This window comes from Zootermopsis nevadensis, unplaced genomic scaffold, assembly GCF_977971745.1.
Source record: "Zootermopsis nevadensis isolate Lab colony 2312 unplaced genomic scaffold, Znev_1.0 Znev_ptg000022l, whole genome shotgun sequence".
In the NCBI taxonomy this organism is placed as follows: domain Eukaryota; kingdom Metazoa; phylum Arthropoda; class Insecta; order Blattodea; family Termopsidae; genus Zootermopsis; species Zootermopsis nevadensis.
Window position 1 is genome coordinate 25,049,093 of NW_028259154.1, and position 15,254 is coordinate 25,064,346.

The following is a 15,254-nucleotide window of genomic DNA, read 5'->3' on the forward strand; positions in this document are numbered from 1 at the left end:
GAACAATAAGAGCATCTTTTGGAATACCAGTCCACGTCTCTTCATTTCACCACATCCTTCCTATCATTTATCCATATAGGTATGTGTAGCTATCTGCGGTTAAGTTCCTAAGTTTATGTGTTCTCCCTCCCTCTGTGACACCCCTCCCCACCACCCCCCGGGAATCCCATCTTGAGTCAACTCTCCGGAAACCTGTGCAGTTGATGATAAACAATAAGAGAGCCTTTCATGAATAGGGAGAGTAAATTCCTGCCTCCGCAATCAATGTTCAGTTGCATCCTTGAGACTTTTCAGTATGAATTTGCTCGGACATCCCTTGCGCATTCCTGGACCTCTTCTGAGCTACCTTACTTGCCACTGTCTAACATCTCTCACCCCATGATTTAACTAACATATAGAAACGAGCAGCAGATTTTGCTAAAACATGATGCTTTTTTATTTTCCATTCTCTAAGGTTACGCTGTCTTAGTTTCAGATGTCCTCAAAACGAAGGAGCCAATACTAGACCCACGTCAGTGTACTGAGAGGACTGTGCGGACGGGACCTGCTCTTTTTTTTGAGACGTTGGGACTGCAATCGCTGGCAATGGACACACGTAAATTTACAGATCTTTTGGTGTTAGTTAGAGTTTGCCGGCCATGCATCATGCATGCAAGACATACAGACAGAATGAAGAAGGAGGAGGAACCACCAAGAACATGAAGTGAGTTGTATTAGTTGGTATTATAGTTTTTTAGTGCAGATATATTATATGTGACCTGTTAATCTGTACGTGTGTGTTGCCAGTTGTGTTTGTACACATAGTTTTCATTGCTTAAACATACCGGGAGCTGTTAACAGCTCAATCTCATAACATCCTGTACTCTGCTACATTATATAAACATTTCAATACATATCAACAAGTACTAAGCTCAGTGTCACGTTGTCCTGTTTGAAATCGTGACAAGCTTCCTAGGAACGTATACAGTGTAATGTACCCGCATCTTATACAAGAGTGCCTAGACTGTCGCTTGTTGACTGCTTCCACGATCATTATGGACGAGGCTCAGAAATTTAGGAACAGTGGTATGTTCTTTTAACTGACATGCATTCTGGAATGTCGCCGTGGATTTGTAGCTGTGTCGTAATCCAAAGCTCTGTACTTTGAAAGCTGGCGGCTAAGGCAGAGCATCCATTCACATAGGTCTATGATAAATATAAATATAAATGAAGAAGAGCCAAACTTCATATACCTTCAAAATATCTACCCTAATTTTTTGAGGAACATCAGTCAGCCTAATCCCTACCTTGGATTATTCAATTCGCATAGTTACAATATTGATCTACTCTCTTCCCTCTCTATCCTATTGATTTCTGTTGATATATTCCAATATTTGGCCAAAAGCATACGAGCCTGACTGTTTTATCACGATATCTGTCTTCTGTGTTGTTGCGCCCTGTAGTATGGTAGATGTTTACCAACGTTTCTGGGGGGAATGCGGATCTCTATGGAATGCTTCCGCAGTCCTCGAAGTGTGTGAATGAGGGGCTTCCATGACCGGTTCAGGAGATGTCCGTCTTCCCTGTTGAAGTTATCGGGATGTAATTCAATCTCAATGGCTTCCCTGATTATCCGATTTATGTGGTTGTCACCAGTCTACCCCATAGCACCGACCTGTAAATGAAAGATTCAATTGCTTGTTAAGAATATAATCATTAGGAACATGAGAATATAATCATTAGGAACATGAGAAACACACGCAATCACAGTCACTGAACAAGTTTGTTTCTTCTTCTGCTTCCAGTGATCTTCATCCCGCCACTCTCGCACAAATCTCACAGAAAGTACTGCATAAGATGACCGCGGAACACTTGAGATGTACGGTTGAAACACATCTGTAAGAGTCGAGTACTTCTTAATTTCTCCCTCGTCTACTTTTCCTTCTTCTTCCTCTTTTTCATCCACTCCCTTTTCCTTCTTAAAATCTTCTTCCTCCTCTTTTCCTTCTTGTACTACATCTTCTTCTGCTTCTGCTGCCACTTGTGCACCTCCGCAGGTTGAACGTATGCTGCAGGCAGTAGTGCTCCCCCGCTGGTGGTGCTCCTGTTGCAGCCACTTGTTCTCCCTCGCTGGTGGTGATGCTATTGCATCCACGTGTTCTCCCACGTTGGTGGTGCTTGTGTTGCAGCCACTTGTTCACCCCTGCTGGTGCTGCTTGTTTTGTAGCCACTTGTTCACCCTCGCAGGTGTTGCTTCTGGTGCAGCCACTTGTTCTCCCTCGCTGGTGGTGCTTCTGGTGCAGCCACTTGTTTCCCACGCTGGTGGTGCTTCTGGTGCAGCCACTTGTTTTCCCACGCTGGTGGTGCTTGTTTTGCAGCCACGTGTTCTCCCCCGCTGGTGGTGCTTCTGGTGCAGCGGCTTGTTCTCCCACGCTGGTGGTGCTTGTTTTGTAGCCACTTGTTCTCCCTCGCTGGTGGTGCTTCTGGTGCAGCCACTTGTTTTCCCACGCTGGTGGTGCTTGTTTTGTAGCCACTTGTTTTCCCACGCTGGTGGTGCTTGTTTTGCAGCCACGTGTTCTCCCTCGCTGGTGGTGCTTCTGGTGCAGCCACTTGTTTCCCACGCTGGTGGTGCTTCTGGTGCAGCCACTTGTTTTCCCACGCTGGTGGTGCTTGTTTTGCAGCCACGTGTTCTCCCCCGCTGGTGGTGCTTCTGGTGCAGCCACTTGTTCTCCCACGCTGGTGGTGCTTGTTTTGTAGCCACTTGTTCTCCCTCGCTGGTGGTGCTTCTGGTGCAGCCACTTGTTTTCCCACGCTGGTGGTGCTTGTTTTGTAGCCACTTGTTTTCCCTCGCTGGTGGTGCTTGTTTTGCAGCCACGTGTTCTCCCACGCTGGTGGTGCTTGTGTTGCAGCCACTTTTTGCTCCCCCGCTGATGCTGCTGCCGCCATTGCTGCTACCTACAACAGATCTGCCATAAATTTTGAGGAAAATCAGTCACCCTAATCCAGCCCCACCCCACCCCCCTCTGGATTATTGAATTATCGTGGTGACATAATATTAATCTAATCTAATCCCTCTCTAACCGATTGATGATATGTTACAGTGATAAGAGAATTTGATTTCTTCTTCTCAAGCTCTACAGTCCACTATGAACTTTGGCTTCCTTCACAATTCATCCCCAGGCCTGACGATCCTTAGCTACATTGTGCCAGTTTTTAATTCCCATAATTTTCAAATCTATTTCATCTTTCCACTTTTTACATGGCCTGCCTCTCTTCCTTACCCCACCATATTAGTTAACATTATATTTTTTGCCATTCGTTCCTTGGCCATTCTTACACTGTGTCCTTACCATCTCAGTCTCAATGATTTTATAACTTTTACAATAACTTCACTTTCTAATATATACTCTATCACCTTATTCGTTCTTATTCTCCAGTTTTCTCTTTCCTTTGTGATTCCAGAAATTTTCCTAATACTTTTTCCTTCAAATGTTCTAAGGGCATTCATTCCATCAGCCGCCATTGTCCAAGTTTCTGACCCATAGCTCAAGATAGGTCTTATTAGTGTTTTATACATTTTCATTTTTGTTTTTCTTGACTGAAGTTTAGATCTCAAAATTTTAATATGTGCATAATATGCACAGTTTGCTAACATTATTTTATTACTTATGTCTTCCTTCAATTTATCATCGTTATTTATTACTGAACCCACATATGTAAACTTTTCAAGCCTTAAATATTAAAATCACCTATTGCAATATTTTCAAGATCTCTTCCTGCTAATAATGTGAACATTTTCAAATATTTAGTTTTCTCTTCATTTATTTCTAATCCCATTTTCTTTCCTTCGTCCTCTAATGCAATTACTCTTTTTTACAGTCCTGGGATATTTCTTGCAGTTAGTACAATGTCATCAACATAGGCACATATTTGTATACAATATTTCCTTTCTCAACAGTTCCTTCTAAGACTTTATTTAGTGCTATATTAAATAGTGTTGCTGATAGTGCATCCTCCTGTCTTACTCTTACCATTGTATTAAAGGATCTACTACTTTTATTGCTTATCTTAACTTTTTATGTGTTACCCTGTAAAGTCATTCTTATTAGTCTTATTATCTTTTCTTATTATACCATCATGCTCTAAGGCTGTAAACAATTGATTTATATATATTCTATGAAAAGCTTGTCTAATAACAATAAATAGAATGTGTAAATTCGTATTATATTCATAACACTTTTCCGTTGTCTGTCTCATTACAAATATTTGCTCAGGGTTACTGCTGTTAAGTCTGAATCCACATTGGTAATCGCCTATTATCTCTTCAATATATACATTAAGTCTTTTGAGTATAATATTTGTGAAGATTTTATATATTACATTTAAATGGGTAATCCCTTTGTAATTACTACATTGCATTTTACCTCCTTTTTTAAAAATCAGACATGTAAGACCTTTTTTCCATTCTGATGGCATTCTTTCTTTTTCCCATATCATATTTATGTATTTACTTATGTATTCTTCCTAACAGAACTTGGCTTTCTTGTTTTATTAATTCTGCAGTAATAGAGTCCTCACCCGGAGCCTTGTTATTTTTCAATTATATTATTCATTCCTTCTTTCACTTAATTCATGATGGGACATTCAACAAAGGGCTGAGCTGTTAAATATTTACTATCTCTATTATTTATTTAAGAGCTCTTCAAAATACTCAGTCCATCTATCTAAAATTTCTTTTTCATCTCCTATTATTTTACCTTGCTTATCCTTACATGCATTGAGTTTTGGTTTATTGCAATTTTTTTATAATTAAAGTTTACCTATAAAATTTTCTATTTTAATTTTGAGAATTGACTTCTTGTATTGTTTGTAATTGTTCATTAATAATTTCTCTTTTCTTCTTCCTACATTTTGTATTGACTTCCCTTCTGTAGTTATTATATATTTCACATTTTGATCTTGTTTCATGTTGTAACTTTATTTTTCTAGCTTCATTTTTATTTTCCACAAACCTAAGACAATCATTGCCAAACCAATCTGCATTTCTTCCTTGTTTCTCTATTCCTATATTGTCAGTTGCAGATTGTGTGATTGATTGTTTGATTTTATTCCATTCTAGTCCCACACTTTCTTCCTCATCATTATCATTGTACAAAACAAAATGCTGTGATTAAGAGAATTTTATTTGTGTTGATACATTCCAGCATTTGGCCGAAAGGATAGGAGTCTGACTGTTTTTTTTTGTGGTTATCCCCAGTCTCCTCCGTAACACCCATCTGTAAATGAAAGATTCGAACGCTTGTTAGGAATAGAACCACTAGGCACCTGAGAACCACACGCAATCACAGTCACACGATAAGTTTATATCTTCTTCTGCTTCCAGTGATCTTCTTCCTGCCGCTATTGACACAAATCTCACGGAAGGTACTGCAAAAGAGAAGGAGGAAACACTTCAGATCTGCAGTTGAAACTCAGCGGTAAGTGTCGCAGTACTTCTTCACTTCTTCCTTCATTTCCTTTCTTTCTTTCTTTCTTTTTCTTCCTCTTCTTTTCCTTCTTATCTTCTTTTTCTCCTCCTCCTCCTGCTTTGGCTTCTGTTGTTCATTCCTCAGTGCTGATGCTTCTTGAAACTAACAATTTCATATTCTGTGTCTTAATTTTTTCTTATGTCCTGTATTTGTTTCGCTGTGTTCGTGGCATCCATCACACTCTAAGTACATGATCCCAAGGCACTTAATACCCAGACAGACAGTGATGAATGGGACTGTGATCTTTTGCGATGCGTGAGTGAAAGCGGTAGATGACACAGTATGCCACATTGTGCTAATATGGTTTTACTGAGTAATTGAAGAAGTGAGGCCTATGCTTGGACCCTACTAAGGCAAATAAGTGGTATGCAACAGTGAGGAAAGCTTTCATTCTCACCACATTGACGCAGATGTTCATGATTTGTATCAGGAATGTGACGCGCTCCTGTCTAGCCACTTTCTGGGAGAGTATTCGGGAAGACCCCAGCGAAGTGGTCGGAAAAATCTCGAGTCATGGTACGGATAGTGGGGATCTCAAAGGCAGAAGAAGTGTGAAGACATGGCTTGAATATCAAGATTCCTTTACTTCCACTTTCATCAAAACGACTCTGGTAAGAGCGAACAATATGTGCAGCTGGCACTGCATAGCAAACATGCTAACGTATTGAGGGACCACAAGAATGCTGTCTCAGGTATGAGGGTTCAGGAAGTTGTTCTTTACGACTGATTAATGATTTTTACAGATGGGTTCCATCTACACATCCTTCTAAAATATGTTTTCTCTAGCCATGTGACAAGTGTCAGGTCATTTAATTGGCCCGAATAGCAACTCATATACTCGTTTGAGTAGTAACTTCTAATAATAGAATGAAACATGTGGATGCAGCTAAGCTGTACCCCACGGTAGTTAATTGAAGACTGCCTGTCACGGGAAATAATATGGCAATGAAATTTCTGGTCGCAGACGCAATCTACCTACTGTGCAACTGGCTACCAACTAATATCAGTCTACATCACAAACAAAACAAGCATCTAATATCTACAAGAGCACTAATCATCATTACTCAACCATAACTACACACCCACAATCACTACCATCAACGCTACAAATCGCAATACTTGATACAATACACAACTTGTCAGACCAGAAATCTCATTGAGAAGTTTTGCACGTAAGAGTGAAATTAAATGTAGTCCGGCACTAGCGATGTCTGTGGAGGCATGTGCTTCCCATTGTGTAATGCCTCCCATAATGTCCCTGACTGTTCGGTTTCACTCTGCGGTAAGCGAAATCGTTCGGGCTATTCCTAATATCTTGTATCTGCAATTGATGGACCTAATTTTGGTCACATTTATGATAGTGGATGAGAAATTGCTAAGATTTAGATGCCAGCTGTGGTGTGGAGGGCAATATAAATTTGTAGCTGCCCTTGTTACCTGCGTTCGATTTGCCGGATATCTCGTATTTAACGGAAGGTAATGAATGTACAGAACTTGCCTGAGTCGGCATGCCACGCGACATCTCGGAAATGAGATTGAGAACATTCTCAAAGTTCTAAGTGGTCCTACCGAAGCAACGAGTTGTTCTTGAGGGTCAGCCAAGTGGGAGATATACCCGATGAACCCTTTCCCTGAAGCGGCCAATAAACAATGCCCGCGTGCAGTGTCTCCTAACAAGGTACTCAAGAGAACATTGTGAGCTGAATGCCATGACTTGACTTAGGAGGAGGGCATGGGCAAAATTAACATGACAGGGAAATTTTGAACATTGCCACTCAGCAAATATTCTGTTGCATGATTAAGTTATGGGAGTGTTGAAGCATGAGACATGAACACAAACACACACCACGCCTGACACACATAACACAGTCTGCTAACACGTTCTGTCTTCAGTATTGTCGACAAATTTCTTGTGTTCTCTCCTATTCTGTCATCTCTCCACTTGTCTCTCTGCTTCTATCACATCCTCTCTGCAGCATCTATGTAATATTCTGTCTTTTCACGTCTCCTCTCGTGTCCTTCTCTGTCTTCTGCCTTCTCTGCAGTCACCTCTGTTATGCGTCCTGTATTCTCTTCTCTTCTCTTCTCTTCTCTTCTATGAGATCCCTTGCCTTATGTTCACACCTCTGCTACCTCTTTTGCTGCCGTATCCTATCCAATCCTATCCTATCCCTGCCCTATTCTTTCTTCTCCCTCCTCTTTTGTCTCACCATTCCTCTCCTTTCCTCCTCCTTTCTCATCCCTGTTCCCTTGTTCTGCCTTGAGTCCACCTGCATCTTCTCTTCTCATTTCTTTACTTCTCTCTTATTAAGACTTCATTGCTTTCTTCATGTGTTGTCCGTTGTCTCCTTCTATTTCGCACTCCTATGGTCTTTCCTCATGACCCAGGGGGTAACTCAGTCACTTTTGTGACTTTGTTACGGACTGGACGACCAGGGGGTTCTATCCCAGACAGGGGCAGAGGATTCCTCCTCTAGCCTCTGCGTCCAGACTGGCTCTGGGCCCCACCCGTCCCCACAAGCACCTGCATGGCGTATAGTGAGACGACTTCATTTATGTTCTCTCCTCTTCTCTTTTCCCTTCCCGTCCATTCACTGCACTGTTCCTTAAGCTGCTCTTTGCTCTTCCTTCTCTTATTTTTGGCTCTCCTTTCATCTTCTCAAGAATACTATGATCTTCACTTGGTTCTTCTCCCGTTGCCACTTGTCATCTTTCACTTTTTCCTTGTCCTCTCTCCTCTTCTATCTTCTGTCTTCCTTCTCTTCACTAATATGTCTTCCCTTCCATATTCTTAAAATTTGCATACCACGTAGTGTATTGAAATATAAAAACAAGTACACAAACAAACTGTCAACACTTTAAATGACACACTATTTCTTCCATATATTCTTTCTCTAATTTCTCTTCTCCTCTCCGTTCCCCTCTCTGCCATCTTGTTCTCTCCTATGTTCTCTTTTTTATTTTCTTCTTCTTCTTCTTCTTCTCCTCCTCCATTCTCTCTCCTCTTGTCCTGTCCTGTTTTTTTAAAATGTGGGGAGACTTCAAATCCTTTCAGACTCATTTCCACTTCCGATGAAGTGAACACTGTTTCTGTCTCTCGTTCTTCCAGGAAATGGAGCATTCTTCATTCCTACTTGCAGTTGAGCCACTTCGTGTGGAGTGTGGATACTATCTTCACCATTCTAGTTTTGCCGCTTTCCAGGGATCCCTGTTGGACAATACCGTGTTGCACCAAGAGGGACAACCCCTTACTTGCGTTGCCCGCCCCCCACGACGAGGACGTACTAGAATGGACTTGGGGGGGCAGCGGATTTTGCCTCTAGTTGTCCTTCACACAGACAGCAAGTAATCAGCTTTCTGATTATGTTATTTCAGGAATTTACTATTACTTCACATTTTTTGCTTGATTCAGTTTTTGGATGCACACGTGCACCAGTGTCCTGTTTCGCCAATGAAGGATGCCTCTTGACATGAAAAAATTTCAAGTTGAACTTGGAGCCCGTTGCAGACCTAACTGATTTTACGTGCCAGCTATATGGAAGAAAATCCACAAAGTTTAGTTTTAAATAAATGAAGATGAAGTTTGCAAATTCCAGATTTTCAGAAATGCAAAGACAGCCTGCATTGTGATGGAAACAATCTGTGAAGTGGGTCTATGCGTTTTTGTGGACATTAACTGATGCATCATTCATTGTTACACCCCCTCGCCACGGTGAGGCACAGGACTTTGAGGGGGGGATATGAATTCCTGGTCCGTCTTCAAGAACCGAGGATTCCATATCCGAAATAAAGGGCACATGTTGGAACCCATCCCAATGCCGATACTGCTCTAACTTGCATCGACCGAGAGTCGACTCATTGCCTTTAGGGCCTGAGTCGGAATGACGGTCTGAGCTCATGAAGAACAATAAGAGCATCTTTTGGAATACCAGTCCACGTCTCTTCATTTCACCACATCCTTCCTATCATTTATCCATATAGGTATGTGTAGCTATCTGCGGTTAAGTTCCTAAGTTTATGTGTTCTCCCTCCCTCTGTGACACCCCTCCCCACCACCCCCCGGGAATCCCATCTTGAGTCAACTCTCCGGAAACCTGTGCAGTTGATGATAAACAATAAGAGAGCCTTTCATGAATAGGGAGAGTAAATTCCTGCCTCCGCAATCAATGTTCAGTTGCATCCTTGAGACTTTTCAGTATGAATTTGCTCGGACATCCCTTGCGCATTCCTGGACCTCTTCTGAGCTACCTTACTTGCCACTGTCTAACATCTCTCACCCCATGATTTAACTAACATATAGAAACGAGCAGCAGATTTTGCTAAAACATGATGCTTTTTTATTTTCCATTCTCTAAGGTTACGCTGTCTTAGTTTCAGATGTCCTCAAAACGAAGGAGCCAATACTAGACCCACGTCAGTGTACTGAGAGGACTGTGCGGACGGGACCTGCTCTTTTTTTTGAGACGTTGGGACTGCAATCGCTGGCAATGGACACACGTAAATTTACAGATCTTTTGGTGTTAGTTAGAGTTTGCCGGCCATGCATCATGCATGCAAGACATACAGACAGAATGAAGAAGGAGGAGGAACCACCAAGAACATGAAGTGAGTTGTATTAGTTGGTATTATAGTTTTTTAGTGCAGATATATTATATGTGACCTGTTAATCTGTACGTGTGTGTTGCCAGTTGTGTTTGTACACATAGTTTTCATTGCTTAAACATACCGGGAGCTGTTAACAGCTCAATCTCATAACATCCTGTACTCTGCTACATTATATAAACATTTCAATACATATCAACAAGTACTAAGCTCAGTGTCACGTTGTCCTGTTTGAAATCGTGACAAGCTTCCTAGGAACGTATACAGTGTAATGTACCCGCATCTTATACAAGAGTGCCTAGACTGTCGCTTGTTGACTGCTTCCACGATCATTATGGACGAGGCTCAGAAATTTAGGAACAGTGGTATGTTCTTTTAACTGACATGCATTCTGGAATGTCGCCGTGGATTTGTAGCTGTGTCGTAATCCAAAGCTCTGTACTTTGAAAGCTGGCGGCTAAGGCAGAGCATCCATTCACATAGGTCTATGATAAATATAAATATAAATGAAGAAGAGCCAAACTTCATATACCTTCAAAATATCTACCCTAATTTTTTGAGGAACATCAGTCAGCCTAATCCCTACCTTGGATTATTCAATTCGCATAGTTACAATATTGATCTACTCTCTTCCCTCTCTATCCTATTGATTTCTGTTGATATATTCCAATATTTGGCCAAAAGCATACGAGCCTGACTGTTTTATCACGATATCTGTCTTCTGTGTTGTTGCGCCCTGTAGTATGGTAGATGTTTACCAACGTTTCTGGGGGGAATGCGGATCTCTATGGAATGCTTCCGCAGTCCTCGAAGTGTGTGAATGAGGGGCTTCCATGACCGGTTCAGGAGATGTCCGTCTTCCCTGTTGAAGTTATCGGGATGTAATTCAATCTCAATGGCTTCCCTGATTATCCGATTTATGTGGTTGTCACCAGTCTACCCCATAGCACCGACCTGTAAATGAAAGATTCAATTGCTTGTTAAGAATATAATCATTAGGAACATGAGAATATAATCATTAGGAACATGAGAAACACACGCAATCACAGTCACTGAACAAGTTTGTTTCTTCTTCTGCTTCCAGTGATCTTCATCCCGCCACTCTCGCACAAATCTCACAGAAAGTACTGCATAAGATGACCGCGGAACACTTGAGATGTACGGTTGAAACACATCTGTAAGAGTCGAGTACTTCTTAATTTCTCCCTCGTCTACTTTTCCTTCTTCTTCCTCTTTTTCATCCACTCCCTTTTCCTTCTTAAAATCTTCTTCCTCCTCTTTTCCTTCTTGTACTACATCTTCTTCTGCTTCTGCTGCCACTTGTGCACCTCCGCAGGTTGAACGTATGCTGCAGGCAGTAGTGCTCCCCCGCTGGTGGTGCTCCTGTTGCAGCCACTTGTTCTCCCTCGCTGGTGGTGATGCTATTGCATCCACGTGTTCTCCCACGTTGGTGGTGCTTGTGTTGCAGCCACTTGTTCACCCCTGCTGGTGCTGCTTGTTTTGTAGCCACTTGTTCACCCTCGCAGGTGTTGCTTCTGGTGCAGCCACTTGTTCTCCCTCGCTGGTGGTGCTTCTGGTGCAGCCACTTGTTTCCCACGCTGGTGGTGCTTCTGGTGCAGCCACTTGTTTTCCCACGCTGGTGGTGCTTGTTTTGCAGCCACGTGTTCTCCCCCGCTGGTGGTGCTTCTGGTGCAGCGGCTTGTTCTCCCACGCTGGTGGTGCTTGTTTTGTAGCCACTTGTTCTCCCTCGCTGGTGGTGCTTCTGGTGCAGCCACTTGTTTTCCCACGCTGGTGGTGCTTGTTTTGTAGCCACTTGTTTTCCCACGCTGGTGGTGCTTGTTTTGCAGCCACGTGTTCTCCCTCGCTGGTGGTGCTTCTGGTGCAGCCACTTGTTTCCCACGCTGGTGGTGCTTCTGGTGCAGCCACTTGTTTTCCCACGCTGGTGGTGCTTGTTTTGCAGCCACGTGTTCTCCCCCGCTGGTGGTGCTTCTGGTGCAGCCACTTGTTCTCCCACGCTGGTGGTGCTTGTTTTGTAGCCACTTGTTCTCCCTCGCTGGTGGTGCTTCTGGTGCAGCCACTTGTTTTCCCACGCTGGTGGTGCTTGTTTTGTAGCCACTTGTTTTCCCTCGCTGGTGGTGCTTGTTTTGCAGCCACGTGTTCTCCCACGCTGGTGGTGCTTGTGTTGCAGCCAATTTTTGCTCCCCCGCTGATGCTGCTGCCGCCATTGCTGCTACCTACAACAGATCTGCCATAAATTTTGAGGAAAATCAGTCACCCTAATCCACTCCACCCCACCCCCCTCTGGATTATTGAATTATCGTGGTGACATAATATTAATCTAATCTCATCCCTCTCTAACCGATTGATGATATGTTACAGTGATAAGAGAATTTGATTTCTTCTTCTCAAGCTCTACAGTCCACTGTGAACTTTGGCTTCCTTCACAATTCATCCCCAGGCCTGACGATCCTTAGCTACATTGTGCCAGTTTTTAATTCCCATAATTTTCAAATCTATTTCATCTTTCCACTTTTTACATGGCCTGCCTCTCTTCCTTACCCCACCATATTAGTTAACATTATATTTTTTGCCATTCGTTCCTTGGCCATTCTTACACTGTGTCCTTACCATCTCAGTCTCAATGATTTTATAACTTTTACAATAACTTCACCTTCTAATATATACTCTATCACCTTATTCGTTCTTATTCTCCAGTTTTCTCTTTCCTTTGTGAGGCCAGAAATTTTCCTAATACTTTTTCCTTCAAATGTTCTAAGGGCATTCATTTAATCAGCCGCCATTGTCCAAGTTTCTGACCCATAGCTCAAGATAGGTCTTATTAGTGTTTTATACATTTTCATTTTTTTTTTCTTGACTGAAGTTTAGATCTCAAAATTTTAATATGTGCATAATATGCACAGTTTGCTAACATTATTTTATTACTTATGTCTTCCTTCAATTTATCATCGTTATTTATTACTGAACCCACATATGTAAACTTTTCTAGCCTTAAATATTAAAATCACCTATTGCAATATTTTCAAGATCTCTTCCTGCTAATAATGTGAACATTTTCAAATATTTAGTTTTCTCTTCATTTATTTCTAATCCCATTTTCTTTCCTTCGTCCTCTAATGCAATTACTCTTTTTTACAGTCCTGGGATATTTCTTGCAGTTAGCACAATGTCATCAACATAGGCACATATTTGTATACAATATTTCCTTTCTCAACAGTTCCTTCTAAGACTTTATTTAGTGCTATATTAAATAGTGTTGCTGATAGTGCATCCTCCTGTCTTACTCTTACCATTGTATTAAAGGATCTACTACTTTTATTGCTTATCTTAACTTTTTATGTGTTACCCTGTAAAGTCATTCTTATTAGTCTTATTATCTTTTCTTATTATACCATCATGCTCTAAGGCTGTAAACAATTGATTTATATATATTCTATGAAAAGCTTGTCTAATAACAATAAATAGAATGTGTAAATTCGTATTATATTCATAACACTTTTCCGTTGTCTGTCTCATTACAAATATTTGCTCAGGGTTACTGCTGTTAAGTCTGAATCCACATTGGTAATCGCCTATTATCTCTTCAATATATACATTAAGTCTTTTGAGTATAATATTTGTGAAGATTTTATATATTACATTTAAATGGGTAATCCCTTTGTAATTACTACATTGCATTTTACCTCCTTTTTTAAAAATCAGACATGTAAGACCTTTTTTCCATTCTGATGGCATTCTTTCTTTTTCCCATATCATATTTATGTATTTACTTATGTATTCTTCCTAACAGAACTTGGCTTTCTTGTTTTATTAATTCTGCAGTAATAGAGTCCTCACCCGGAGCCTTGTTATTTTTCAATTATATTATTCATTCCTTCTTTCACTTAATTCATGATGGGACATTCAACAAAGGGCTGAGCTGTTAAATATTTACTATCTCTATTATTTATTTAAGAGCTCTTCAAAATACTCAGTCCATCTATCTAAAATTTCTTTTTCATCTCCTATTATTTTACCTTGCTTATCCTTACATGCATTGAGTTTTGGTTTATTGCAATTTTTTTATAATTAAAGTTTACCTATAAAATTTTCTATTTTAATTTTGAGAATTGACTTCTTGTATTGTTTGTAATTGTTCATTAATAATTTCTCTTTTCTTCTTCCTACATTTTGTATTGACTTCCCTTCTGTAGTTATTATATATTTCACATTTTGATCTTGTTTCATGTTGTAACTTTATTTTTCTAGCTTCATTTTTATTTTCCACAAACCTAAGACAATCATTGCCAAACCAATCTGCATTTCTTCCTTGTTTCTCTATTCCTATATTGTCAGTTGCAGATTGTGTGATTGATTGTTTGATTTTATTCCATTCTAGTCCCACACTTTCTTCCTCATCATTATCATTGTACAAAACAAAATGCTGTGATTAAGAGAATTTTATTTGTGTTGATACATTCCAGCATTTGGCCGAAAGGATAGGAGTCTGACTGTTTTTTTTTGTGGTTATCCCCAGTCTCCTCCGTAACACCCATCTGTAAATGAAAGATTCGAACGCTTGTTAGGAATAGAACCACTAGGCACCTGAGAACCACACGCAATCACAGTCACACGATAAGTTTATATCTTCTTCTGCTTCCAGTGATCTTCTTCCTGCCGCTATTGACACAAATCTCACGGAAGGTACTGCAAAAGAGAAGGAGGAAACACTTCAGATCTGCAGTTGAAACTCAGCGGTAAGTGTCGCAGTACTTCTTCACTTCTTCCTTCATTTCCTTTCTTTCTTTCTTTCTTTTTCTTCCTCTTCTTTTCCTTCTTATCTTCTTTTTCTCCTCCTCCTCCTGCTTTGGCTTCTGTTGTTCATTCCTCAGTGCTGATGCTTCTTGAAACTAACAATTTCATATTCTGTGTCTTAATTTTTTCTTATGTCCTGTATTTGTTTCGCTGTGTTCGTGGCATCCATCACACTCTAAGTACATGATCCCAAGGCACTTAATACCCAGACAGACAGTGATGAATGGGACTGTGATCTTTTGCGATGCGTGAGTGAAAGCGGTAGATGACACAGTATGCCACATTGTGCTAATATGGTTTTACTGAGTAATTGAAGAAGTGAGGCCTATGCTT

The 15,254-nt window shown here is 40.9% G+C and overlaps 1 protein-coding gene across 17 annotated transcripts in view; it reads left to right on the forward strand.

Moving 5' to 3' along the window:
- LOC110839140 (uncharacterized) overlaps nucleotides 1-15,254 on the forward strand; it is a 77,915-nt gene that overhangs the window by 44,707 nt on the left and 17,954 nt on the right. For 14 of the 17 annotated variants that reach the window (XR_015536510.1, XR_015536507.1, XR_015536520.1 and 11 more), the window contains 4 exons: nucleotides 470-703; nucleotides 5,363-8,852; nucleotides 9,879-10,112; nucleotides 14,770-14,863. The gene's annotated coding sequence lies outside the window, so the exon portion shown is untranslated. Of the gene's footprint in view, nucleotides 1-469; nucleotides 704-1,572; nucleotides 1,878-4,813; nucleotides 8,853-9,878; nucleotides 10,113-10,981; nucleotides 11,287-14,769; nucleotides 14,864-15,254 lie in introns of those variants that run through there. The other 3 variants (XR_015536521.1, XM_087353693.1, XM_087353694.1) reach the window with 3 other exon arrangements.